The sequence below is a fragment of the Emydura macquarii genome, unplaced genomic scaffold (genome assembly GCF_026122565.2).
Source record: "Emydura macquarii macquarii isolate MOO-44397 ecotype Brisbane River unplaced genomic scaffold, CSIRO-AGI_Emac_v2 contig_2636, whole genome shotgun sequence".
Taxonomy (NCBI): Eukaryota; Metazoa; Chordata; order Testudines; family Chelidae; genus Emydura; species Emydura macquarii.
In genome coordinates this window covers 22,159,069-22,164,045 of record NW_027132773.1, presented here as the reverse complement: position 1 = coordinate 22,164,045, position 4,977 = coordinate 22,159,069, and positions in this window count along the sequence as shown.

The window sequence follows — 4,977 nt, the reverse complement described above, 5'->3', positions numbered from 1 at the left end:
ACAGAAATAAAACCCACTCCGACCACACATCCCTAGTCATCACCTATCACCCCTCAAAGGAATCCATGCAGAATATCATTAAACAACTACAATCCATACTCGATGGGGACCCCATTCTGAAAGAAATCTTTCCTGACACCCCTCTTCTGGCATTCAAACAATTCCCTAACCTCTCCAAGCTCATTATCAGAAGCAAGCTCCCCACAGACCAGGACACACCAACTCAAAGTGACACCAGAGCCTGCCAAAAACAGATGCAAAACCTGCAGACATATCTTCACTGCTCTGTGATCAACAGCCTCCACAACACACTTTTCAAGATCGATGGGTCTTACACAAGCCTATCACAACATGTGGCGTACCTCATCCTGTGCACTAAATTCTCCAATAGAAACTCTGTGAGTGAAACCAGACAAACACTATGCTCTTGAATGAACTCATACAGGAAAATGATAAAAGACAAAAACAACATATCACCTATGGGTGAACGCTTTTCACAAAGCAATCACTCTATATCTAACCTGTTAGTCCTCATCCTCAAAGGAAACTGAACAACACTTTCAAAAGATGAGCCTGAGAGCTTCTTCTTCGTATGGCTGATGTAAATGTAGCGTAGCAACTATAATTTTATATTCAGATGGTTAAGCCAGAAAATTGCATCTGAAATAGCAGTATATTGCTGCGATGCCTGGGAGTTTAAGTTCATAACTTTGCTAGTCACTAAAAATCATGGATTGAATAGAGACACTGGATTTATGTTTTATTACAACAATCTGTAACTCACTAACAACTCTTCCTCCCTATGATTGGAGGGGTGTTAATGGGCCACTTCATTTTGAATAGTCCCTTAAAATATGTTTTAACTACTTATGCTAAACCATCTATTTCACCTTGTATTTAGCTATGATACTCGGAGTAATTTTCCCAGACCTGAAGCGTTCTGTGTAGCTTGAAAGCTTCTCTCTCTCACCAACAGAAGTTGGTCCAATAAAGGATATTACCTCACCCACCTTGCCTCTATACCCTGCTCTGAGACTTTCAGGGATGAAAATAAAATTATGGAAGTTGATTGAATCTCCCTGCAGAAATCATTTCCCCGCTTCCCATGGAGAAACTGGGACTTCTCCTTCCCTCCCCTTCCCCTCTCTATGATCAGGGGCAGGGGCTGAGCCCACTGCGCTGCCCCATACCCCCAAACAGGGAGAAGGAAAGGATTGGCCCTAGGAAAGCTGCCCTCCTATAAAGCCTAGGGCCTTTAATTACCTTGGCCAATCCCAGACCTGGACCTCCTTCCTGAGATGATGATCCTCTTCTGTCGTGTTCCCTCTCTCCACCACTGCTGTGTTCTCTTCCCTGGCAGACTGGGCAGTGAGGATCTGATAGCAGGCAAGCTGTGGCAATGGTCAGTGGCGTTTGGGGCACTGGATTAACCAATAAACCTCAAGATAGACCCTGCTGGGGGTACTCAAGTATCAAGAGCAACTTAATGTAGTTCACAGGGGTGGTGAAGAACACCCACCATGGTGCTATTTGCTGTGTATGTCAGTCCCGAGTGGGGGCGAGTGACAGGCGCATGTACAACGTGTGCTTGCAAAATTAGCAGATGAAAGCCTGAATTAGTAATTTCAAGTAAAAATCTGGATTATGGAAATTAGGGAGTGTTGCAATTTCTACTCCTCCTGTCACACACCACCTTCTATTGAGAATCAATGTCACTCTTGTAACATTCCAGGCAGTTTGCTCAATTAAGCCGAAAGAGACACCAATTCACAATCAATGTAACATGAACAATTATCTCCTTGAAAAATGGAAAAACAGGCATGGGGAAAAAATAAACCTAAAAAAAGTAACCTCTACATTCTGAGGGGAGACAGGCGGAATAAGTGAGATTCTGCAAGATACGTTCAGAGAAGCCATTATAAGGCAAGTTATTGTACAGCTTTTTAAAGAGACCACTTGGGCAGGATTTTCACTTCCAGAGAGCAAGCAGATCAAAATATCAACCCCTGACAATCTCCATACCCCCATGAGTAAAACCTGTAATCAACACTTTAAAGTGTGTGTTACTGCACAGCCAGGGATGGTTTCTTGGTTCAGCACACCGCAAGTCCCTAAGCAGGACATTGTTGCTAGGGGCCTTGGGCATCAGCAAACGGGTTCCCATTTTTTTCCTCCAGATGGTTAACCTGTACCCAAGTCTCACTCTTTCTACCGCCTGGTAAAAGCCTGATCAGTTGGGAGCATGGACTTGTGCAGCATGAGCCCCAAGGATTTCCCTAACATAGATGCACGCATCCCTTGCTTACCATGACTGGAATGGCACTCCGACCCCTGCAATAGTCAGACTATGGTATGCGGTTGTAGCCTTCCCTGGGGAATGTTCCAGGGACTTATTTTTACACTGTAACATTGCTTTCCGTCCATGGGATGAGTTAACAATGGGTACACCTTGTGCTTTGCTTCCCACACAGTGGACAGCATGACCTTCAACACACCACCGTCTCATACTCCTGCAGAGCGCCTGTCACAGATAAGGCAAAAAAACACCACACCACCCTGGGATGACCTGTTTAATGAGCTAATGAATGCCTCCACGGCTGCTGACACAGAGCTAAGAGCGTGGAGGATTTCATTATCTGACAAACTGAACATGGACATGGACAGCAGGAAGGCAGCACAGGAGTATGAGCATTCAACACAAGAAGAGATGTTGCATATAATATGTGATCAGTCAGACATGTTGAGGTATCAGGTTGAGCTTCAGGAAGCTCAGCAGCAAGACAGACTCCCACTGCAGCTCCTGCAAAACTCTGAGCTAACTCTGAGCCCCCTCCCCAAAGCAGGCTAGGAGGAGGTTGAGCAGGATGCAGTACGTGCTGCACTCCTCGCCAGTTGAGGCATGCAGAAAGAGAAGATGGCCCCTTTAAGGAGTGGGAATATGTGATTCTTTCTTGTGTGCACAGCCAAAATGGGCACCGTACATCTGGCCCCACATGATGCATGCAGAACATTACATTATCTTCAATTTCCCCCCTCTGCGAAGGATCACCAATAAAGAGTACTGCATTACAATTCATTAGAGGAGGAAGGTTGTGGGGGGAAAACATACTGCTTCACAATTCATTAGTTTATTTAGGAGCGGGGGACTGGAACGGTGGGTGAGGGAGAAGGGGAGGAAGTGGCTCGGTGGGGGATGGGTAGGGGACGTGAAGTGAAAGCACAGCACAGATAAGCAAGGCATAATACTGTTGTGATTTGTTGCAAAAGTGTTTTTTTCAATGCTTCTCTGAGGCGCAGTACTCTGTGATTGGCTCTCAGTGTTGCAGTGGCATCTGACTGCTCAAAAGTTTGCAGCCAGCCTATCTGCCTCCAAAACCCAACGGGAACTTCTCCCCCTTTTTTTCACAGACATTATGGAGCACACAGCAGGCAGAGATAACTATTGGGATTTTTTTTCAGTGAGGTCTAACCTAGTGAGCAGACTGCACCAGCGTGCTTTTAAATGTCCAAATGCACATTCCACAACCATTCTGCACTTGCTGAGATTATTATTAAAACGCTCCTTCTCCATGTCCAGGTGCCTGATGTAGGGCTTCATTAGTCAGGGGAGCAAGGGGTAGGCAGAATCACCCAGAATCACTATTGGCATTTCAACATTGCCAATATTTATTTTTTGGTCACGGAAAAAAGTGCCTGCCTACATCTTTTTTAGCAGACCGGAGTTCCTAAAGATGCGCACTTCATGCATCTTTCCAGACCACCGCACATTGATGTTGGTGAAGCATCCCGTGATTCACAAGGCCTGCAACACTATTGAGAAGTATTCCTTTTGATTTATAGACTCTGTGCCAAGGTGGTCCGGGGTTAAGATAGATGGCATGCACTATGCCTCCCTCCCCCCCCCGCAACCCAGTTTGGGAACCCCATTGCAGAAAAGCCTTCCACTATGTCCTCCACGTTTCCCAAAGTTACTATCCTTCTTAGTAGAAGTCTATGAATGGTCTGGCACACTTGTAGCACAGCTGCTCCCACAGTGGATTTACTGACTCCGAATAAATTCCCAATTGACCAGAAACAGTCTAACATTGCTAAGTTCCACAGAGTGATTGCCACTCTCTTCTCCACTGTCAGGGCTGGTCTCAAGTGAGTAATCATGCGTTCAGGGCTGGGGGAAACTCTCCTCAAAGTTCAAGGAACGTAGCCTTTCGCATTCAAAAGTTCTGCACCCACTGCTCATCAACCCACACCTCCATAATGATGCAATCCCACCTGTCACTGCTTGTTTCTTGGGACCAGAAGCAGCGCTCCACCGACTGCAGATGGTGCCTGACAGCCTGCAGCAAACAGGAATTGTTTCGTTCTACGGCTTGTAGCAAGGCGGACTCTGTAACATCGCAATTTTCAGCAGTGTGGCTCCTGTGTCGCCCCTGAAAATACTGCAGAATAAGTAGTGAGGTATTTGTGATGCTCACAGTAATAGTGCAGAGCTGAGCGGGCTCCATTCGTCTCAGACAATAGCGTGTATGTGGCAGAGTGAAGGGTTTGAAAAAAGTGCATGAAAAGGCAATCACCTGTTTGTTTGGACTGTGACAAGGGGGGGAGGAGGAGTACATTGCATCTTGGGAGGACGACAACCTTCCGAAAAGCCTCTGTGGCTAACTGCAGTGTGGGATAGCTATCCCCAGTGCTTTGATTGTCGACCCAATCACAGCTAGTGGGGATGCAATCCCGACGCAATGAGCGTAGTGTGATCACGCTCCTCTGACTTCTAAAATTTGGCTGGTGAAAGTCGATTTAAAATAAATCAACTTCACTCCAGTGTAGACATACACCTGCTCCATAGACTGGAGTGAGGTCCTCTTTATAGGCTTATCCTACATATGACGAAATTTGGCAGAAGGATAACTCCTTCAAGTATGCTTTTTGGACTGTATGTGTTTGAATGGCTTATACAAAGAACTATATTCTTCAAAGACA